Source organism: Notolepis coatsorum (assembly GCF_963971535.1).
Source record: "Notolepis coatsorum genome assembly, chromosome: 9".
Classification (NCBI taxonomy): Eukaryota; Metazoa; Chordata; class Actinopteri; order Aulopiformes; family Paralepididae; genus Notolepis; species Notolepis coatsorum.
In genome coordinates this window covers 63,515,474-63,540,410 of record NC_140173.1, presented here as the reverse complement: position 1 = coordinate 63,540,410, position 24,937 = coordinate 63,515,474, and the positions used below count along the sequence as shown (strand labels likewise).

The following is a 24,937-nucleotide window of genomic DNA, read 5'->3' as shown; positions in this document are numbered from 1 at the left end:
TTTGATATTCAGGACACTTTAGGTTGCATAATGGCTCAGGTCAAAATCCCAGCCTTTACTCGAGGGAAGTCGCAGTTAGCTCCAATTGACTTAGAAACCACAAGGAAAATAGCTCATGTTAGGATTCATGTTGAGCGTGTGATCGGTAGTGTACGCCAGAAATATTGTATTTTGGGGGGGACATTGCCAATTGATTTCTTGATGTGCAAGGATGACAGTTTTTGTACCATAGACAAGATTGGACTTGTGTGTTGTGCTCTGGTGAACCTTTGCCCATCAGTTGTTGATTTTAATTGAAGTGTCTTGTTGTGCTCTGGTGAACCTTTGCCCATCAGTTAAGAGTTAAAATAGTAAATTGTATAGTAGTGTACATAGGAACCAGATTATCAGGAACTTAGCATGTCTTTTTTAATCATGCATATCTTGTGTCTTACCTATTTTATTTTTTTATGCCTATATTTTTATTATTGTATTTTGCACAATCACAATGTTGAGTTGTTTTTTTGTGGTGGACATCTTCAGTTTTGCAGGATTTTGAGAAAGCATGGCACTTGAGACAAAACACACTATATCCTATATAATTATATTTTAATTCCTCTTGTTTCTTTATATACATTGCGTACAGCTTGTTATATTACATTTTATTGTATTTTCTTGTTCTCGTGGCCATCTTGGTCGACAGGTCATTTGTCAAGTAATTGGTCAAACGTTTCACACCGAAACGTCATGATATGATTTCAGGCTGCCAATAAATTTGGAAAAACCTGGAGTGCGTGCCTGGACATTGTTTACCTATTTTTATGTGTGGTACAATACACCATTCCCATCAGAACACTTGAATAACAGAAGAGACAGTTTTGTATGCAACGTTGTGTTTAATAACAATAACAAAACACACCAATAAAAATTGCATAAATAGCAGCATTAACATCTCTCATTTACATAACACAACTATTATTATTTGATACACACAATTGTTACCCACTCAGAATATCCTCCTTCCAGAAAATCCTCCTTCCAATGTGCTGCTTGCCTGCATGGTTAAATAAAAAAATATATATATAAAAATCACAGCATGGGTATAGTGTGCAAATCAGCTTCAGAATAGAAATCAAAATAGCACTTATTAGGAGTTGTTTGTAATTAGGCTGTACATCGGATATAAATGAAGACGTCAATACAAATTTATGAAGCTACACAACGGTTTACTGAACATAGCATAACCTAGGATTTTTTACAAGGTTTCTTGACCCTTCTTGGCAGAAACTGAGGGAGCCTACGGCAGGTGGGACAATACCATTTTCCTTTTGGCACAACCTCAACATTAACACATGAATAGTGAAACCACTGAATATGACATTTTGTATTGTCACACAAAATCATGTGACCAAACTCAACCTGGCCACAGTAACACCAGGGCCCTCATTCATCAACGTGATTTACGCACAGATATGTGCTTAAGCTGTGCGTACGACCATTTCTAAGCAGAGTGTGGGATTCATCAATTTCAACTTGAACTTGACTTCGTGCTTATATTTACGCACAGCTCGGACCATGCGTACCTGGCGCCCGTTGGTAGAATATATTATTACAACAAGGAAATGAGCTTCTGTGCATTAGTTTCAACACTGGCATGTTCTGTATGAACCGTAATTCATTATAGTTCATTGTAAAATAGCAACAGTAGTGTAATTATGGTCAAAACCCTATAAATAGCATTTGGAATAATAGATCTTTCTCTCAGAATGAATGCAGCATGGTTTATATAGCGTTATCGGAATATACGGGGTGTACTGACTGACTGCGCTCCGCGTAGCTCAACTCGTTATTATTTTGCACACAGACCGCAGAAACACGGGAACGTTTTGATTATATTTAAAAGGCTTTACGTTAAACGAAACAAGTGGAATTTCGAAGCTGTAAGCAGAATACAAGTCATATGAACACCCACGATATAGTGTTCTTCCCCCTTTTTACTGTATAAGAAAGAATAAAAAACGCATTGCAATGACACCAGATAGTGGACAGACTATGTAAATATGATGATGGTGTTAGAGCCAGTATTTTGATTTTCATAAGAAAGCCACTTAATTGTGACGTCTGTAGTCAATGCACTACAAAGGACTACAAATCCCACAGCGCCTTGCGCTAAAGCCGCAATGAAGGCAACCTGTTGAGAGACGCGGTCGGGAAACAGTTTTTAACCGTTTCATACTTTTTCCTACCTTTTCATAACGTACCTTTTCGTATTATACGTACATACAACTTGTACAAATACCCTTTAAGTTATAAAGTTATATAAGCATTACCAAGAAAGAAAGAATACCTAAGTTGTTTGTTATTTACTTTGAGTTTTGCATATTTTCTTTTGAATATTGTAAAGGCCTATTTTCTTTGTTGCATGTGCAAATGTTTGGTACTTTATTTTGAGCAAACACATCGCAACATCATCGAAACCATCGGAGGCCAAGCAACACTTCGAACTGTGAGTAATCTAAGGAAAGAAACGAGTTAGAACTGTCTGTTTAAAGCGTCTAATGGCTTGATGGAAAGACTGATTGATTGATTGATTGACAATGGAAGGAAGCCACGACATTGTTAAAAACTCTCGAGACGGACAAATCCGTGTGGAATTAAATGGTTGCCACCATAAATAGAAGGAATTAAATACTATTGGAAATGATTAATGAATCAATGGAGCGGATGTGAATCGTGAGTTTACAAATCACGGACTTCGAATAAAAGGATCGGACCGCTTTGACTTTCTGCATTGTGACAAGTGGATTTCTATGAAAAGGGCTTAATTGTGCCGCATGATGTGGATGTTGCAATACAGTACAGTCAAATGCTGCCAGTGGAATAAATTCGCTTATGAATAAAAGGACCGGACCGCATTGACTTTCTGCATTGTGGCAAGTGGATTTCTATGAAAAAGGCTTAATTGTGCCGCATGCTGTGGATGTCGCAATACAGTACAGTCAAATGCTGCCAGTGGAATAAATTTGCTTATGAATAAAAGGACCGGACCGCATTGACTTTCTGCATTGTGACAAGTGGATTTCTATGAAAAAGGCTTAATTATGCCGCATGCTGTGGATGTCGCAATACAGTACAGTCAAATGCTGCCAGTGGAATAAATTCGCTTATGAATAAAGTGTGGAACGTAATTCAAGGAGCGCATCTTGAGGGGCGCGTTTAATACATTTGTTTGTCTGGCTGACGCGGATTCGGGCCGCACAACAACAGGAGCGCATCTTGAGGGGCGCGCTTAATACAGTTGTTTGTCTGGCTGACGCGGATTCGGGCCGCACAACAACAAAGCGCAACATTAGAACAAGGACAGCTGTTTTTTACAAGTGGATGTTTAATGACAATAAAGCATAACAATGGCTGAAAAGGAAAATGTGGATACTGAAACTCATACGGACCTAACGGTAAACGTGAATGAGCCAGAAGTGCCTGTTGAAAATGCTGACGTCAGACCAAAAAGAAATACAAAACTTACAGAAAAGGCTTTAGAAGGTAAACTGGCGCAGTTAATTAAAAAAAGGAAAACGAAATTGGGTCAAGTCTCAAAAAAGAAAAATGAGATTGATTCACTCATGATTGATTATGGGAATATCAGCCAGGTGCAAGGTTGTTATGGGGTTTTTCAATTACTCTCCAAAGAGTTTACACACGCACATGACTCACGCAAGACATGCTGTCAGAGCAAGAACAAGAAAGTGATCATGTTGACTGGTATCTCCCAAGAATGGCATATTTCAATGAGTTTCAAGATGTGATGAAGAAATGGTTAGCTAGCGCTGCCTCTTTTGAGCATGTGCCTCCTTCTGACCATGGCTCATATGTTGCACGTATGCCAAGCCCACATAAAGCAATATCAGTGGGCATGACAAGCAAAAAAGGTAAAAGCCATAGTGGCAGCAATAAATCTTCAACAGCTTCATCACAAAGAAGAAAAATAGAGATAGAGAGAGCTGGGCTTATTTCACGTTCTGCTTCCTTATCCGAGAAACACTCGCTTGAAAAACAGGAAGCTGATCTGGAAGCAATGAAAGCCAATATCAGAGCTAAAAAGGAAAGGCTTGAGCTTCAAACTGATATTGATGCAGCAACAGCCCAAATTAAAACATTGGAGTCGCCCCCGAGAAGGAGAGCCCCCATGACCGTTTGTCATCAGAGTACATTTCTTCCACGTTCGCAACGATATGATGCAGCAAGCGGGGAAAAGGTCTCCCCTGCTCCTCGATGGGAAAAGGATCTCTATCTTCGCGGACTATACAACGGCAGTAGCTAAGAAGCGAGCTAGCTTTGGTGAGGTGAAACGCCTGCTGCGAACCTGCACTGAAGTGAAGTATGGACTTGTTTATCCTGCAGCTCTCAGGATAACGTTACCGGACAACTCTACACACCGATTCGAAGACCCAGCTCTGGCAACCGACTTCACCCAAAAATATCTGAAAACGATGACCGTGCCTAAATAACCAAAAGATTGCATAGCTGGTCGTATTGGCAGGTTAGCCGACAAGCTATCTAATAGGCTAGCTGGCTGTGCTAGCTGTTTAACTGAGCCAGCTAACCTAGAATGGACTATCGAGGACTCTCGGAAAATGTTAAACTTTCACTTCTTGTCCTGGCGGGTGAGTAGGCTACATAAACACAAACACTATATAACCTATCTTTTGTGTTATCCACAATAAGCATACAACATTATAACTGTCTACCACCAGTAGCCTACTTAGCCGACAGGCTAAACAACATGGCAGTGTTAGCTGTTTGACTGATGCAGTTAGCCTAGCAGAAGCATCAGATAACATGAACTATTGCTTCGGCACTCTCACTTTTATTTGTATTTTTACTCTTACTTTTTCTCTTACCTTTGTCGAGGAGTAAACTACACAACTGACTGCTGCTGTAACGTGTCCCTTAAACATAGACGTAAACGTATCCTCTATTTCACCTATAGTAAATATAACATTAGGCCTTTCGAAGTTATATTTTCCAATATGTTATGGCACCAAACAAGACTCTGGCAGCTAATCAGTTGACTTTTGAATGTCAACGAATGATGTTTATAAAAAAAAAAAAAAAAAAAAAGGGAAATGTATATGTTTTTTGTTATTGTTTTTTTTGTATATACTTTCTATGTGTGTGTGTATTGTGTATATATATATATGTGTGTATATATGTATATACACTTTCACTGGTTTATTTTGAGGGCTAAACAGCTCTCTAAAAATGTACCAAAAGTTATATTCTAGGTGGACATAAGACATATGTACTGTAATACCAATGCTTAACAGTTCACACACTTGATTTATATTTGATGTTCATGTTTGATTTTTGATTTCTCTTGTACCAATGGTCACACACCTCAGGTAGTATAGAGTAGAGGTAAAGGAAATATGATTCCTCACAGTGATGTGGACATATTTCGAGCTCGAAAAGGAAGCTACTTAGTAAGGGTTAAGGGTTGCCCGAGTGGCCAACTCGGGCATGTTAGGGGTAGGGTAATTTCTATCTCTGTATTATGGTACCAACCAACTTTATTAGTTTTTATTTTTATTTTTTTCTTATTTCTATACTGTTACATCATGACATCCGAATCTTTACAACAGTCTCAGGGAGACAAAACAACTAATGCAAAATGCAAAATACCTTAATTGAATATATTTCATGGAACTGCAGAGGCCTTCAAAAGCTTACTAAAGTAAAACAAGTTATGAACAGGATAAAACAACTAAAAGCCAAGATTGTGTTTTTACAGGAGTCACACTTACTAGCGAACGACACACCTAAAATACAACGGAGGTGGCCAGGACAGGTCTTCTCAACATCATACTCTACCAATGCTAGAGGTGTAATGACACTAATACACAGGTCTATCCCATTCCAAATTGAAGAGGTGATAAAGGATCCTAATGGTAGATTCTTGATTATACAAGGTCGCCTTCTCTCTGAACACCTCAATTTAATCAACGTATATGGACCAAATAATGATGACGTTAACTTCTATAATAACCTATTTCTAAAAATCTCAACACTACCAGGCAAATATATTATCGCTGGGGACTTTAACTGCACCCTCGACCCAAAGGAAGATAGATCATTCGGAGTAGATAACACCCACACAAGATGCAGGAAAACATTACACTATTTTATAAAAGAGCTGAACCTACTGGATATTATGGAGGCACCTAAATCCATCAAAGAAAGAATTTTCCTGTTATTCGAGTACATACAAAAGTTACTCCAGAATAGACTACTTCCTGATATCAACAGAACTACTACCTAACATTAGAGGATGTAAACACAACAGCATAATCATATCAGACCATGCAGCTGTATCTATGGTATATGTGGAACCAAAACTGATACACAAACCTCATAAATGGAGATTTCAAACAAAATGGATGAAAGATCCAACATTTTTACTTTTTTTGGGAGAACAAATTGATATATACTTTGAAATTAACACGAATCAAACGTCAGCCACAATTAGATGGGAAGCCTTCAAGGCATATATTAGAGGTCAAATTATAAGCTACACAAGTAGAACGACAAGAGAAAGAACGAAAGAAATTAGAGATCTGGAATCCAAAATAAAAATGTTTGAGAATGAAAGGTTTCAGAAAGGACAGAACGAACATCTCATTTCAAAACAATTATTAATACTCAGAACTCAATACAACGAGATAACATATGATAAAGCTGCTGCAAATGTGATGAGGCTAAAACAGAATTATTACGACCAAGGAGAAAAACCTGGTAGACTCCTTGCATGGCGCATCAAAAAACAACAGACTGAGAGTGAATGAATGAATGAATGAAAACTTTATTTAACAGATTGCAGAATGGGTACAATACAGTACGGCTCAATACATACAATTGTTAAGGGGATGCAGACCTGAGAAAGACGTTTGTCTTGTTTCCATCAGGGTCCCCCATTTTCAATTCATATAGACATATATGACATACATGACATACAGATAGTCAGTACTGCTACATCTATACATTTATGACATACCAGATTTGCAAATACAGTACTGTTTGTGATACAGAAGGAGTCAAGAAAAGGGAGTATATACATTTGACGTAGAAACTGTACATTGGAGGTTGGGTGGGGGGGGTTGGGTACATTGGGATATTGACAACCATACTGGGTAATTTACATTGGAGGTGGTTGGGGGGGGGGGGGGGGCGGGGGGCACACTGTATAAACAAGTAACACTGTACATTGAGGGGGGGGGGAGGAGACACTGTACAAACAAACACAATTGTACATTGAACTATTGACAAAACCATACTAGGTAAATGACTGTACATTGGAGGGGGTTGGAATGATTGGGTTAGGATATTTACAGGGGCCAGTGTTGAATTGCAGTCTCCCGTAGGTGTCCCTTGAGAGAGGTTTTGAAAGTGGGTAGTGATCCACATTCCTTTACAGCTTTGGGTAGGGCGTTCCACATTGATGTGGCATAATTGCGAAACGTGTTTAGTCCCTTATTTGAGCCGAATCTGGGTTTGACATGATTTGTGGAGCTCCCTCTGGTGTTGTGATCGTGGTATTCACTGACCTTTGGGAAGTATTTTGACATGTACATGGGTACCTTGGTCGTGTAGTGTATCTTGTAGACCAGGCCCATTGCAAGTTGTTGTACTCTGTCGTCTACTCTAAGCCATCCTAGGTTGTCGAAGTGGGCAGGGGTGAGGTGGGTTCTAGGAGTAAGGTCAAGCAGTAGTCTGACCAGTTTGTTTTGAGATGTTTGTAATTTTGTTTTTAGCGCCTTTGAGGTGCTTTGGTACCATGAGGTGCAAGCATAGTCGTAGTACCCCTGAATGAGTGCTCCTGCCAGAGTCTTCAGGGTGTTCTTGTTTACCAGAGAGGAGATCCGGTACAAGAATCGAGTTCGTTGGTTGACTTTTTTTATTACATTGGATGCCATTTTGTCACAGGAGAGATTAGCCTCTAGGATGGACCCCAGGTAGGTAATTTCATCTTTCCTTGTGACAATATTGTCACCCACTGTAACTGAGAAGCCGTCGGTCTTGCTGAGTTTGTTATTTGAACCGAAGAGAATGGACTCTGTTTTGCCCATGTGTAATGATAGTTTGTTATCAGCGAGCCATATGCAGATTCTGCCTAGTTCCGAGCTGAGGGTTTTTTCAACCTGTAACTTGTTCTTGTCAGAGACCAGCAGGGCTGAGTCGTCCGCAAACAGGAACAAGTTGCAGTCACAAGCTGACGACATGTCATTTGCATAAATTAGGAACAGTAGCGGTCCTAGTATGCTTCCTTGTGGAACACCACAGCTCACTGTGAGGGGGGGGGGTAGGGTACCGTTTACCTCCACCATCTGTTCCCTCCCCTCAAGGTAGGATTGCATCCAGCTCACTGATAGACTATCAAAACCAATTGCTTTTAGCTTGTCAATCAGAATGGAGTGATTGACCGTGTCAAAGGCCTTTTGTAGGTCCAGCATGACCATGCCGCAGTATTTGCCTGCGTCCACCTCTTGTTTGATGTGGTCATTCAAATAGAGAAGGCATGTGTCAGTGGAGTGGGATGTTCTGAAGCCAGATTGGAATTCGTAGATTAGATTTTTTTCCGCTAGGTACTTTTCGACCTGTTCGTAGACTATTTTTTCCATGACTTTCGAGATGGAGGTGAGAATAGAAACAGGGCGGTAGTTGCCTGGGTCTAATTTGCTGCCCTTTTTGTGCAGAGGGGTCACCCTCGCAATTTTGAAGTCCTTGGGGACGTGTCCCTGTTTTATGGAGAGGTTTATTATGTGTGTGATGATTGGTGTGATGGCGGCTGCTGAGTCTCTGAGGAATTTGGAGGGGATGTTGTCATGGCCAGTGGCCTTGTTAGGTTGGAGGGCGCTCAGTTTATTGAGTACCTCATCTGTTGTTACCATTTCCAGCTTGAAGTCGTCCTTGCGGACCCCTAGGTTTTTGTAGAAAGCTACTATGTGTTCTACCCCATAAAGCCCTGAGTGGGAGGGTAGTTTGTTTACCAGTGTTGTGGCTATGTTTGTGAAGAAAATGTTTAAGTAATTGGCTACATCCAGCTTGTCTGTGATGAGCGTGTTGTCAGTTTTTATGTTTATGTTTGAGAATCTGGTTTTAAGTTTTTTACTGCATCCTAGTTGATTATTGAGTAATTTCCAAAGTTCACGTGGTTTGTTTTTGTTTTCCTCAGTTTTGTCATTGATGAAATTCTTTTTTGCAGTTTTGATCATGGAGTTTACGTCGTTTCTTAGTCTGTTTCTTTCTAGTTTGAGTTCAGTCACGTGGGCTTGGAGTTCACTGCTCGTGCTTTTAGTAAGCTTTGACTGACTTTTACGAAACTCAGAGCATTTTTTGTCTCTGGTTTTCATAGCGGCCAGTATTTCGGAGTGCATCCACGGCTCAGTGCGATTTTTTACCCTGGTGGTTCTTAGGGGGGCCATGTCGTTTAGTATTGCTGAGAATTTGGTTTTGAAACCAAGCCATGTTTCGTCAACCAGTGTACCATTGAGTTCATCTGACCAGTCCAGACTCTCCAGTTCAAGGTTGAAGGCCTCGCTAGAGTAGGTTTTGAGGTCTCTAGATGTGACTGTTTTGTGGCAGCCAGCCTTTTGTTTTAGTTTTTTTCGGGTACAGAATATCATATAATGATCACTTAACCCACATGCTATAACCCCTTTATTTGAGATCTTGGACTTGTCGGAGGTCAGAATGAGGTCAATGGTAGTCTGAGTTGATTCACATACACGTGTGGGTTGGGTGATTAGCTGGCTGAGGCCATGCAGATCACAAAACCTACTGAAGGCCTTGAAGACGGGTGCATCTTTTCGTTGCATATCCGTGTTCCAGTCTCCAATAAGAATTTTGTCTACATCCTCAACTCCAGCTAAACACCCATCCATTGTATCATAAAAGCCACTATGATCTGGCGGCCTGTAGACTGTGCCAACCAGTAGGGATTTCGCCCTTTCGAATAGGATTTCCACCCATACAGTTTCAATTGATTTATGATTCAGGTCATTTCTGTTGATGAATTTGGTGTCCTTGTGTATGTACATACAGACACCACCTCCATGTTTGTTCCTATCATTCCTGATTATTGAGTAGTTCTCAATCTCTATCTCTGGATCTTTTACAGAATCGTCGAGCTTAGTTTCTGAGAAGCACAGTATGTTTGCCTTACCATTTATGAATATTTGCTTGATTTCATCCAATTTGTTTTTTAAGCTGTTAATGTTAATGTGAAAAATGTTCAGTCCATTGGCGTTGGTTATTTCATTTATGTTGGCAGGTTCGAAGTATTGTCCGTTTGTGATCTGTTCCTCTGTGTTGTTATGGGTGGGAAGGGGGGGGGGGGGGGCGTCGGGTCCCGCGCCGTGTTGGAACAACAAAGAAGGGGGGAGGGGGGTGTCGGGTCCCGCGCCGTGCTGGGACAACAAAGGACTCGTTCCTGGTTGTTTTTGTTGTTAGCTCTGCTAGCTAGCCGGCTATCGGGCGTCGAGATGTTTACATCCCGCGTCGAGATGGTCGTCATGGTTTCGACCCTCGGTTCACCTCCTCTCGTCACTGCCTCACGTGTGCTCGTCTGCTGCGGCGTCATTGGGGAAGCGTTGCCGTCCGCGCAGTAGATGTAGCCACAGGTTGCGTAGTTGATGCTGTTGGTCGCGATGGGAACCTCCATCGCTTCTTGCTGTAGTCTCTGGTTCCGTGTCATTACGGGACCAGGGTTCTGATGTATGTCACCCGACATGAGCAGATATAATAAAAACATTGATCTCTTATTACACTTGCCTGCCGGGGGTAATTTCTTTCGTTCCGGATTTGCAGTAAGTACTGCGTGGATCGCCGAGGCTCTGAAGGGTGGATGTTTCCTCTCCGTGCCCGTTAACAAGTAGAAGTCGCAATGGGACTGTTGATTTACGTTTTCGCTACCCTCCACTTCTGTCTGGAGTTGCTGCTTGAGTTGTGAATTCAGGTACAAATCCATAATCCACAGGAGGGAAAGTAGAAAATGCGCAAAGTACTTTGTTGTTGCTCTGTTGCGTTGGCTGTAGCGTTGGTTACGGGAGCTACGTAAAATGCGACCGTCCATGTTGAAGCCGGACGGGTAGGTGACAATCAGGACAATCACTAACATAGAGGACGGCAATGGAAATAATATAATCGATCCATTAGAGATTAACACAACATTTAGAACCTTTTATGAAAAACTATATAGCTCAGAATATAACATTAGTGAAGTTACACAAACTAAATTTCTTGATAACCTTAACATCCCCAAAATCTCTGAAGAAAGAAAAAAAAACTGGACGAACAATTAAACATAACAGAGATATCAGAGGCCATAGGAGCATTAAAACCTGGAAAACGGCCTCTCAATTGACCTATATAAACACTTTAAAGATAAATTAGTGACCCCCCTTTTTGAAATGTACCTAGAATCCTTTGAAAATGGTTACCTACCCGCATCAATGAAAGAGGCCCTGATTATCCTGCTCCCAAAACCAGGCAAAACCAATACTAAATGCGAGAACCTCCGTCCTATAAGTTTGATAAACAACGACACCAAAATCCTTAGTAAAATCTTGGCCAAAAGAATAGAGAACGTACTCCAAGAGATAGTGGGAGATGATCAAAATGGATTCATAAAAGGGAGACAGGGATTTCACAATGTTAGACGGGTCTTCAACATCCTATACAACCAAAAAGGAGAGAGGGACACAGGTCTTCTCTCGCTCGATGCGGAGAAGGCCTTCGATAGGGTGGAATGGGCTTATCTTTTTGATGTTATTGATCGATTTGGATTTGGAAATTACTTTTGTAACTGGATCAAATTACTACTCATGGTTATAAGGGATGTTGTGCTACTGTGACAAGCCCACCAGTCAATGAAGAGCAAACACCTTTCCAAAAAAGCAAGTCAGACCATAAAGGCATTACTGTTCAGAAGCGCTGTGTATTTTGTGCAGGAGAACACACCTCTGAAACATGCAAGATAAATACAAAATCTCACTATGACAAGATTGACTGCTTAAAGGCACAGGGAATTTGCTTTGGCTGTCTAACAAAAGGACATCTAAGCAAAGACTTCCAGAAAAGAATGAAATGTGAAGTTTGTTCAATGAAACATCCAACAATACTGCACATCTACAAGAAAAGGATGGAACAAAAGGACAACTCTGATAAATACGCCCAAGCAGCTTCTGTAAGTAGTGCATTGGTCTCTTTAAATGGCAGAAACCACACTGGGGCCGGTGATCAACAAACCCTACCAATTATTCCAGTTCAAATAAAGCTATCAAACTCGAACCAGACTGTGCAAACTTATGCATTTTTGGATCAGGGAAGCACTGCAAGTTTTTGTACTGAAGCCCTTCAACAAGATTTGCATGCCAAAGCCAAGAGAACAAAAATCCTCTTAAAAACAATGGGTCAGGAGAAAATGATTGACACTTCCTTTGTCAAAGGTCTTGAAGTGAGTTGCATCGAAGGCAATGATTTTTATCAGCTGCCTAAAGTGTACACACAAGAGGAGATTCCTGCTGGAAAAGAGCATATTCCCACTCAAGAGGCCATAAATAAATGGAAATATCTAAGAGAGATTAAGTTGCCTGAATTGGATTGTGAAATCGGGTTGCTTATAGGAACAAATGCACCAAAGCTGATGGAGCCGTGGAAAATAATAAACAGTCAGAATGGAGGACCCTTTGCTGTTAAGACAGTCCTAGGTTGGGTTGTGAATGGACTGAATCAGGAAACCTCTGAATCTGAGAATACTTCATGTGCTGCTGTTAATCGGATATCGGTGACAGCCATAGGTGAGCTGCTGGAGCAGCAATACAATCATGACTTTCCAGAGCAAGGTTGTGATGAGAAGAAAGAAAGACAGTTGAAGACAAACAATTTGTAAAGATCATGTCAGATTCAGCTCAAATCAAAGATGGACATTATCAGCTTGAACTTCCATTTAAACAGAAGAATATCATGATGCCAAACAATCGCAAACTTGCAGAGCAAAGAGCAGAATCATTAAAAAGGAAATTCAAAAGGAACAACGTTTTCCAGGATGAATATAAAACTTTCTTGGAGGCTGTGATAGCAAAGGGTCACGCTCAGCTAGTGCCCCAAGAGCAGCTCAAACCTGAGAGTGGAAAGGTGTGGTACATACCACATCATGGGGTTCATCACCCAAAGAAGGGCAAGATTCGTGTAGTGTTTGATGGTTCTGCATCTTATCAAGGATGTTCATTAAATGACAAGCTTATTCAGGGTCCCAATCTTACCAACACGCTACTTGGTGTGCTTATTCGATTCAGACAAGAGCAGATAGCTTTCATGGCTGATATCGAGGGGATGTATCATCAGGTCAAGGTGGCTCCTGCCGATCAAGATTATCTTCGCTTTCTTTGGTGGCCAGGAGGACATGTCAGTTTACCTCTCGCTGAGTACAGGATGACAGTACATCTGTTTGGTGCCACTTCATCAGCAAGTTGTGCAACCTATGCTCTCACTAAAACCGCTGAAGACAACAAAGATGATTTCTCTGCAGAGGCTGTTGACACTGTCAGAAGAAACTTCTATGTTGATGACTGCTTAAAATCTGTCGCTTCTGCGGATCAAGCTGTGGAGTTATGTGAAGAACTCAAAGATCTTTGTGCAATGGGAGGTTTTAATCTAACAAAGTGGACAAGCAACAGTAAAACTGTGCTGGCCTCCATCCTAAAGAGTGAAAAACCCAAAGAGGTAAAAACCCTGGATTTAGAGACCCAAGACAGTCTTCCAATAGAAAGAGCCCTAGGGATACAGTGGCATGTGGAGGAAGATGTGTTCAAGTTTCAAGTCTGCTTAAAATCTCAACCAGCCACAAGGAGAGGCATCCTTTCAACAGTCTGCTCTGTGTATGACCCACTTGGATTTCTTTCACCATTTATCTTCACTGCAAAGCACGTCCTACAAGAGTTGTGCAAACTCAATTGTGGGTGGGATGAAGAAATCCCGGAAGCTCTCAAGAAACAATGGCAAAGATGGCTCATGGGATTAAAGCAGATAGAAAGCTTCAAGATTGATCGATGTATCAAACCAAAGAATTATGGACAAATCAAATCTGCACAATTGCACCATTTCAGTGATGCAAGCGAGATTGGATACGGTGTTGTCACCTACCTTAAGATGACAAATGAAGACGAAGACGTTCACATATCCTTCATGTCAGGAAAGTCACGTGTCGTGCCTCTGAAGAAAGTTACTGTCCCAAGATTGGAACTCACAGCAGCAGTACTGGCAGTACGCATGGACAAGATTATCAGAACCGAGCTGCAAATCCCATTATGCAAATCTGTTTTCTGGACTGACAGTACATCTGTTCTGAGATACATCATGAATGAAACGCTAAGGTTTCAGACATTTGTAGCCAACAGTCTGATAAGAGAAGCAACAGCAACATCACAGTGGAAATACATCAACACTAAACTGAATCCAGCAGATTATGCATCTCGGGGATTGACAGCAGAATCATTCTTGAAATGTGAGACTTGGATAAATGGTCCATTGTTTCTGAAAGAACCTGAGGACAAATGGCCTGAGTTTCCGGACGCACTTAAACTGGTCAATGACAGCTGTCCTGATGATCCGGAGGTAAAGAAGGGAAAAGTCAATGTGAACCCAACCATTGCAACTGACCTAAGTGGCACAAGCAAGCTAGTGCATCACTACTCTGATTGGAGGAAACTGAAAAGAGCAGTTGCATGGTTCCTTCAAGTAAAACACCTCTTGCTGCTTTTAAGTAAGAAGAGGAAGGAACTACTTACTTCTACTCAAGCACAAGAACCAAATCGAATAAAGATGATTGAGAAGGAGATGAGAGTGTTTAAAGACTCTATGAGAGGTCTCACACTCTCTAAGGATAACTTGGATAAGGCTGAAACAGCAGTGTTGTGTTTCTGTCAAAAACAGTCTTTTCCAGAGGAAGTGGACACTTTGAAAAGGGGAAAACCCATCAAAGGAAGTAGTACACTGTATAAATTGGATCCAGTGTACGAGAATTAATTACTAAAGGTTGGAGGAAGGCTAAACAAATTGGCAATGCCTGAGGAAGCAAAGCACCCAACCATTCTTGGCAAACACCACCATGTCTCTAAAACCATACTTCGAGATATTCATCAACAAGTTAGTCACAGTGGAAGGAATCATATGTTATCCAGTTTAAGACAAAAATACTAGATACCATGTGCCAATGCATTAGCCAGAAAAATAATATCTGAATGTACTGTGTGCAGACGCATGCATGGAAATGCAGGAGAACAAAAGATGTCAGATCTGCCAAAGGACAGAATTACACCAGACCTACCACCATTCACATATGTTGGAGTGGATTACTTTGGCCCAATGGAAGTGAAAAGAGGACGAAGCATTGTGAAAAGATATGGAGTTCTCTTTACCTGTCTAACAACCAGAGCGGTGCACTTGGAAGTAGCTCATTCGTTAGATACAGATTCGTGCATTAATGCCTGCAGACGTTTCATCAGCAGAAGAGGACAAGTATTGGAGATGAGGTCGGACAATGGAACTAATTTCGTTGCCACTGAAAGAGAACTGAAGGAATCTATAAAAGAGTGGAATCTGAGCAAAATAGAACAAGCTCTCCAGCAAAATGATGTCAAATGGACCTTCAATCCTCCTTACGGAGCACATCATGGCGGAGTATGGGAAAGACTAATCCGGCTTGTAAAGAAAATTCTGCTATCTATCACAAAACAACAAACAGCCTTTCAACAGTTCTGTGTGAAGTTGAAGGAATTCTCAACAGCCGACCTATAACTACAGTGTCAAATGATCCAAATGACTTGGAACCTCTCACACCAAACCATTTGCTACAGCTCAAGGTCAAACCTTTGTTGCCCCCAGGCGTATTTCATCAGCAAGATATATACTCAAGACGCCGCTGGTGACAAGTGCAGTATATAGCGAATTTGTTTTGGACCAGATGGATCAAAGAATATCTACCACTTTTGCAAGAAAGACAGCAATGGAATCGCGTCAAAAGGAACTTCATACCTGGAGACATTGTATTAATTATGGATTCAAATGCACCTCGTGGATCCTGGTTAATGGCAAGAGTTATGGAGACGCGTCCTGGATCTGGAGGACTGATTCGGAGGGTTCTTCTTAAAACAAAAACCAACACGCTGGAAAGACCAATAAGCAAAATATGCCTACTGGTGCCCGCCTTAGAATAAGGAAATAACTGAAGATGGACAATTAAGACATCCTGTCTATCTCAAATAGAATATGAAGACTTGACTTTGTCTGGCTCTTTTGAATTTTTGTTTATTGTTATTAAAGATGCCCATAACAATAGGGGCCGGTTTGTTAGAGCCAGTATTTTGATTTTCATAAGAAAGCCACTTAATTGTGACGTCTGTAGTCAATGCACTACAAAGGACTACAAATCCCACAGCGCCTTGCGCTAAAGCCGCAATGAAGGCAACCTGTTGAGAGACGCGGTCGGGAAACAGTTTTTAACCGTTTCATATCGTTTCATACTTTTTCCTACCTTTTCATAACGTACCTTTTCGTATTATACATACATACAACTTGTACAAATACCCTTTAAGTTATAAAGTTATATAAGCATTACCAAGAAAGAAAGAATACCTAAGTTGTTTGTTATTTACTTTGAGTTTTGCATATTTTCTTTTGAATATTGTAAAGGCCTATTTTCTTTGTTGCATGTGCAAATGTTTGGTACTTTATTTTGAGAAAACACATCGCAACATCATCGAAACCATCGGAGGCCAAGCAACACTTCAAACTGTGAGTAATCTAAGGAAAGAAACGAGTTAGAACTGTCTGTTTAAAGCGTCTAATGGCTTGATGGAAAGACTGATTGATTGATTGATTGACAATGGAAGGAAGCCACGACAGATGGGATTCAAGTTCGCGTTTTTGTTGATCATAGGCATGCTGTCAGAGTATGATATCTTAATCAAACATTCTAGAACATTTGTCGTCACAGATCATGTCATAATAGAACATAGGCTACATGGCATGGTCCATCGTGATATTGTGTAGACTGTTATTACTGTACCGGTACCACCCATTGTGACAACAGCCTTGTGAGTCCCGCACACAAACATGATGGAATTCAAGTTCATGTATTGAAAGGCAGGCTACATCATACATGGCAGTGAGATTCATTGTTCTTGTATATGCTCTCGTATTATTGTTTATATAGGCTACCCAATACTGACATCAAAATAGATTGTATGCCTCTAGAAATCATATGCAGCAGGTAGAAAATTTACGGAAAATCCGTCGCGATTTGGAATAAAATTTAGGAGAACTTTAATCCCTGGGTATTAATCAAACAAAACGGGAAAAGGCAGTCATATTCCAGCACGGTCTTTATTAGTGTTTGCGCTGCCCAGGCAGCAATGGTTAATATCATATCCGACATCACCGTACGTGTACACGTCTGTCAGCCTGTCACATAACACGCTTCCCTCGGCTTAGTCCATTTGTCCACATTTCATGGGGGTATTCCATTACCGTATATGGTTAATCGGGGCGGTTCTGGTATGCAAATACTTAAAACAGTGCACAAGCTCAAACGTAGGATCAAAGTCATATTTATCAAGACAGGTGTGCGTAGAACCTGTGTACGCACGTGTGATAAATCCCGCTTTTTTTGTGCGTGCACAGATTCTAAATTCTGTTCTTAAGTATGGAAATAGAACATTTTCTACGTCACGTTGATGAATGAGGGCCCAGGTTTCTTCTTGCCCGCTGGCACTTGCTGCAGTATCTGAACCAGCATGGACAGATGCACCAGGCTGTAGGGATACATCTGAACCATCTGAACCAGCAGGGACAGATGCACCAGGCTGTAGGGATACATTAGCCATGGTAGACGAAAGCCTAGTGTAGAACTTGCCAACTAGCTCTGGCATAATGGCTGTGTCAAAAATGTGCTTGCTTTTCTGACATATCATGCCCCAGAATTCTTCATCAAATAAAATGTGCTCAACATGCAGATCTTTCTCTGTCCAAACAACAAAATAGGCAGATTCCAGTTTGCACACTCCAAGCTGTGTTTGCACCTGGTAGAAATACTGGTGGTTTCTATTTAGTGTCAGATTCCCTTCACCATCCTTCTCTAAGTAAAATAGATTAACACTATCTAACTTGTCACTTTTTACACAGAATGGACATTTAATTTCAATTACACTGACACCACAACAATCGCAAGAAACAAGGCCATCCGGGGAAGCACCCAAGAATGGCACACTTGGATTTATAAAAAAAACGGTGTCGTGCACTTTCACATTTTCATGAGATTTCTTATGTCCATCTGTAAACATGTCACGTGCAAATTTCTCATGAGTACATCCCCAGGTAGTGGATTTTGAGGTAAATTTGTATGATTCGGGATAGCATACACTTTGTATCAAGCTCTGGGCTGGTTGGTTTGGATCAGTGCAACATGCAGTTTTCATTTTGGATGCTGTAATCCGACCAGCACGGAATCGAAACCACAGTTTGGAAGAAGCTTGCTCCCTTGTAGCGGCCTCAACTGCATGTGCTTGCTCTTGGGATACAGAAATGTCAACACCATTACAAATGGACAATACATCAGTATAGTCCATGTGAACTGCATACTCGTTTCGTAATTCCGTTAACACCAGAGGAACGTTTTCACCCATCGGCTTGGGAACAAAATCATTTGAATAAGGCTCAATCAGCGACAAAATAGCAGACTTATAGCCAGTTGTGCTAAGAGCATTGAACAATGATGCTAATTCATCACTGGTTGGATGTTGGGTTTTGTTTACTTTAAGAGTAGAACAACTAGCACTTTCCTTTTGCTTCTCAAGTGACTGTAGTACATGACCAGCACAGTCACTTTTAGCCCTTATTTTACTTTGTATCTCTTTGCTGCAGTGAAGTCAATCTTTCTGCATTCCTTGTACTCCACCTTTGACATTGCAGTAGGCAACAGCCAATACGCCTTTTCCTGCGTCACTGTCTTTGAGTCCCTCAACTTCACTGTTGCTTCAATGAGAAACAACAATGCTGCTACATGTGTGCAGGTCTCGCCCAGGCCAGCCATACATGTACAGTGGGCTCCAACAATCCTACCAGACTTTTCAGCCATTATCCAGGGCTCCAGGGGTTTTTCTCTTATTCGTTGGGAATGGAGTACCTGAATAAAAGACAACCAAATATAAGCTTGTAAATAAAAAGCGAGTTTGAATGAATGAAAACTTTATTTAACAGATTGCAGAATGGGTACAATACAGTACGTGTTAAGGGGATGCAGACCAGAGAAAGACGTTTGTCTTGTTTACATCAGGGTCCCCCATTTTCAATTCATAGTGACATTTATGACATACACAACATACATGACATCATGACATTTATGGCATAGGGACATACATGACATACAGGTATATAGTAGTAGGCCTACTGTTACATTTGTGACATATACGATATGCAAATATACAATACTGTTACCCAGAGATCCTAACAGAAAATATATACAATCGGGGGGGAGGAGAGTGTCCTTTTAGGAGGGGGTGGGTGGGGTTTGGACATTTACGGTGGCCAGTTTAGAATTGCAGCCGCCCGTAGGTGCTCTTTGAGAGTGGTTTTGAATGTGGGTAGGGATTACATTTTTTTTTACGGCTGTGGGTAGGGCGTTCCACATTGATGTGGCATAATTGCGAAACGTGTTTAGTCCCTTGTTTGTGTCGAATCCCTCTGGTGTTGTGGGCGTGGTATTTACTGACCTTTGGGAAGTATTTCGACATGTACATAGTGTTATGTACCATGCTCTTGGTTACTCCTGTGTCACTGTGCATGCAGGTGATTGCTGCTAATTGGCTGATTGCTGCTAATTGGACACCTGCCTGGCAGGCTCAAAGGCACTTCCTCACTCACACATGCAGGGTCACGGTTGCTAGAAGAGATTGTTGAAACAGTGTCTCTTCCCTGTCCACCACTTTGATCTTTAGTTTGTGCTAGTTATCATAATTAGAATAGTCTTTTGGTTTAAACACAGACCATTGGGGTCTGTGTGCACTAATATTGCTTCCCTTTGAGCCAGGGTTGTAACAATTGGGCGCTCGCACGGGAGTGAATATGGAAAACATTACCCCTAGATTTGTTTGGTTAGGCAAATTGCCTTTGGTAAAAAATAAATAAAAAATAATTTTTTTTTTTTTTTTTTTTTTTCATTGTGCTGTAGTTTGGGTAGTAATCGTTACATGTTGTGTAACGTGGGGGCTTGAGCCGGTCTTCAAACAGGTGAGTATGCCCTTAATTTGTGATTTGATTTGACTACTTGTATGCTGGTAAAATATATAGTTTAGTGGACACCACATGTAGGTAGTGTCATTATTTTCTGGCTGTTTGTAGCTTCCTGTGTACCACTTACCCCTGGGGCAGTCATAGAAGTGATTAGTACCATCTAACGTCACAGTGCCCAAGTGCGTCCACCTTTTTATAGGATTCTATCACATTTGCATAACAATAGCGAATATTACGTACCTTGCGCCGTTTTCATTGGAGTTTTTTACAAAACAACGCTGTTTTATTTGTCCTATATATGCGGATATCATTTAAAAACTTAAATTTTACCATTTTAGTTCCCTTTAGACAACAAACATAATGCTAATGATGCACTTTAATTATGATAATTAGGTGGCCATTCACGGTCACTGTACTGAGGTGACGTGAGGGCGCATTCATAGTTTAACGCTCCTGTGTTCAGATCGCATTTTCATCAACTTTTACCGACCTGCTGACCTGTGAACTGTGAAAAAAGGTCTTGGAAAATGGAGTTCTTTAGTTTGAACCTGTTTTCATCCTTTAAAATCAATGCTGCCATCTACTGTCAGCTGGAAGGTAGTGTCGTTTGTCTACCATCTCATCTCAGGAGCAAACAACATCCCCATTTTATTTGTCTAACAAACAAAATATTAATCACAATCACTTGTCACATTAACATTTGTGAGTACATGTGTTTTCAACAAAAATATGACAAATTTAACACAACAGCCAGCACTTCATAAAATTTTATAAACATTATATAAAAAATACAATAAACATAACTTAGAACAATAACTATTTACAGCACACCATACATATTTATAAATTTTTTCATTCGCTCACTCATTCATACACTCATTCATCCAAACACCAGTAACACCAGAAACTAGCATCTTCGTCCTCCTCCTCCTCCCACTGGACACACATGGTGTGGAACCATTTGTGACAGTTGTCACACTGGACCCACGACACCAAACCCTCAGAGTCCACAGGGGGGTTCGCCTTTTTACACCGGCCACACCGCCAGATCCCCAGCTTCTGCCTCTTGGTGGTGTGACCTGCAGTTAAAAAGAAATTTATTATTATGACGCTGCTTGATTACAATATACCAAGGTCCAATAATAAGTAAGGGATAATGTATAGCTACGAGGTCATTGTCGCAAAATAATTGACCGACACGGAGTTTAAAATACCGAGGCGCAGCGCTGAGGTGTTTTAAACGTCAGTGAAGGTCAATTATTTTGCGACAATGATCGAGTAAAGCTATACATTATACCGCTTATTACATGGCTAACTTACTAACAATATACCTAATTCATCGACAAGACTAGATCAAATGAAGACGCAGTTGTTCTGTGGCTCTGTCAGCCCAAATAAAGTGATTATTATTATCGGCAGCCGGCAGGTCTCTGGTCTGATTGCATGACTGAGTGCAGCTGTGCATATGCTGAGCAGCACTGATACAGTGTTGTAGTGGGCTTGATTGCGAACAGCTGCGCACAGCGGTCATTATTGTCCCACAGCGGTCATTATTGTGTGATAACGGACCTCTGACACGGGCTATTGACCAATCACAAGCAAGCATTTCGGCGAATGTGAAAACGCCATGTAATAAATATGAATAACTATCTATATAGTACTTTTCACACATGGACCACAGTTCAAAGTGCCCCACAGCAATTTGTATAAAATCAGCAAATTTTTTACAAAATAAATAACAATTCATAAGTTTGCCCTGACAAACTCAAAAAACATAAGTAACATGCCGATGGGTGTCGTGGGTCTGGCGTGGGAGGAGGAGGATGTCGATGCTCCTGTTGGTCCAGGAATACAGGAGGCTGCAGACACAAAAAGGGAGCACCACTCAAAAAAATTATTTTGTTTGGTTTGGTAAATATTGCGCTATGAACAGTCTATCAGTGTACTGTGTGTGTGTGTAGGCCGTAGGGGCAGATAGGTTCAGGGGTCAGATAGGTGCCCCGGCCGATGTTGCAGGCCAGAGACACCTTTCCGCTGAGTCGGTCGATCAGGCTGGACTTAGGGACCTCGAACAACGTGGCTGCCCGCCTCGCACTCCACCTGCCTGCTCTGACCTCTGCAATGGCCTGATCCATGGCCTCCTGGGTCCACAGACGCACCTTCCTCTCCCTCTTCCGCATTTGCCGGATATTAGGCATGCTCTGCAAACACACAAAAATATTTTAAACAAGAAAGTAAAATAATATGAACTTTATTATTATTGTACGACTGACGAGTTTATTTTATTTGATTTATTTAGCACATTATTTAAAAAAAACAGTGCTAGGAGGGAACTTATGTGAGTGATTTATGATGAAATTAAATTAGATTTGAATTGTTTTTTTGAATATGGATAAGGAGGTTGTTGACCTCAATGATGAATTTAGTTTATTGCTATGGTTTGTTGGATTTGAGTGAAATTCTGATGAAAAGATGCAGAACAATGGAAGGTATCAAGAACATCTTGCCTTTTGTTAATGAACTTGAATATGAATGAGCATGAAACCAAAATGATTATGCTGAAATATTACCAGACATGCAAACACACACACAACCTTACCTTCACCCAGTTCAGCATGGCAGCCTCACACACACACACACACACCTCCATTCACCTGTAGAGAAACAAACAAGCACACACAAACCTACCGTGTCTGCTGTGCTGTCTCTGGACTTTGTCACTGTCTATGCTTCAGATGTTTTTTTATACAGAGATTGAGAGAGAGAGAGAGAGAGAGAGAAAACCAGTTCATTATTTTCCCCGCGAAAATTATTGTTCTCCCTTCGATTATTTTCGCGCAACCTCAGTTCATCACTCGTTCAGACAAACTTAGATCTCTTATTAAGATTACAAATGTACAACACATTTCGTCGGACAAAACACTGGCTATATATGCTAGCAACATAACCAAACAATCTGACTTCATCTTGGGGCGAGTGGGAGTTCGTGTTTAAGGAACAGGAAGCTACTTTTACTTGGAAATCAGCGTCGCCCCGAACACATTCGAACAATTATAACGTTGCAGTGGTACAAACGTTCACATCTAGTAGTCTTTAGATGACTAAATATAGATGAATACTCATGAAATTTGATATATATACTCTAAAATAAGTATGATTTCATATCACCTACCTTTCGACGTGAAAATCTGGTGGGGCTGTGAGGAAAGATCCAGAATGCCGCGCAAGATGGGGCGTGACCGAAGTTGGGTTTGGGCGTTCCCAGATAAAGAGGGTGACCGGGATTGGTTTACGTTCCGTTACTTGTCTTGTACCTACCATATACTTGACGGGTTGGTGGTCAATATAATCTTTGGCTGGTAGCAGGTGTGGTTGAAGAGGGTTAGGTCTACAGTGATTTAGCTTCAGTGTAGGTAGGTTAGGGTGCCATAAAATACAGGTAGTGTGTTAGGGCCTGATGTAAGTTTTTTTTAGTGTAGACATATGGTGGGCCTGGCAGTTCTTAATTGGCTGCAGTGTAGATGTAGAAGCTGTAAATAGTCATATCAGATTATAAGGGCACCTGTTTGAATTAGTTTGTTGTATTTAATTTGTTTTGAGTGTAACACAGGGGGTTTTGCCTCACTGGTTTGGGTTACTGAAGGGCGTTGGTTCTCTTGTGTGGTTTGCCATTTGCCGTGTGCCATTTGCTGTGCTAACTCTGCTCTGTGCTAACTCTGTGCTAACTCTGCTCTGTGCTAACTCTGTGCTAACTCTGCCCTGTGCTAACGCTGCCCTGTGCTAACTCTGCTATGTGCTTCAGTGGTTCTGTATGGTTCTTCAGTGGTTCTTCAGTGGTTCTTTAGTGGTTCTTTAGTGGTTCTTCGTGGTTCTTCGTGGTTCTTCAGTGGTTCTTCAGTGGTTCTTCAGTGGTTCTTTAGTGGTTCGTCAGATAAATTGTGTGTATGCTAGGGTGGTTTTGGAAACTCTTGGTAACTCTAAAGTGAGTAGTTTGTGGCGCTGGTACAGTAAGGATGGCTTCCATAAAGGATTTTGTTGATAACCCTTCTGATGAGATGTTGGAGAGGTTTTCCAAAGAACAGCTTCTGAAGCTTGCTGTGCACTACAATGTGGAGCTTACTGCCAGTGAGAAGCGTTTAAAAACGACTGCCTTGGGGACTTTGAGGGCTATACTCATTGAGGAGCATGTGCTTGTGGCGAGGGTGGAGGAGCCTCTTTCTTCTGACGTGTCTCCGCTACTCTCTGGTATGGCGGAAGGTGGTTGGAGGCTTAGAGAGTTAGCGTTTAAGGAAAAACAGCTACAACAAGAGGAGAGGAGAGAGGAGAGAGAGCGTGAGTTTAAGGAAAAACAGCTACAACAAGAGGAGAGGAGAGAGGAGAGACAGGAGAAACAAATGTTGTTGGAGCACGATCATGCGCTGAAGGAGCTTGAATTTAAGCATGCTGCCTTGCAGGTGGGTGCTCTGCATTCAGAGTCGGGTTCCGGTTTTGATGTTGGCAAAAATATTAGGATGGTGCCTTTTTTTTTTGAGAAGGATGTGGATAGGTACTTTCCCCTTTTTGAACGGGTGGCAACCACATTTAAGTGGCCTAATACGGCCTGGATGCTGCTGCT

At 41.2% G+C, this 24,937-nt stretch overlaps 1 long non-coding RNA gene across 2 annotated transcripts; it reads right to left on the bottom strand.

Moving 5' to 3' along the window:
- Nucleotides 1-21,076: 21,076 nt before the first annotated feature.
- On the bottom strand, nt 21,077-23,547 carry LOC311234158. Of its 2 annotated transcripts, none has more exons than XR_014620070.1 (5): nt 23,495-23,547; nt 23,011-23,046; nt 22,437-22,523; nt 22,110-22,181; nt 21,077-21,401 (listed from the first exon to the last, which is right to left on the bottom strand). It is a non-coding gene; the product is annotated as an uncharacterized lncRNA (long non-coding RNA). The 2 variants fall into 2 exon arrangements; XR_014620071.1 differs by having other exon boundaries at nt 23,011-23,051; nt 23,495-23,529.
- Nucleotides 23,548-24,937: the final 1,390 nt, after the last annotated feature.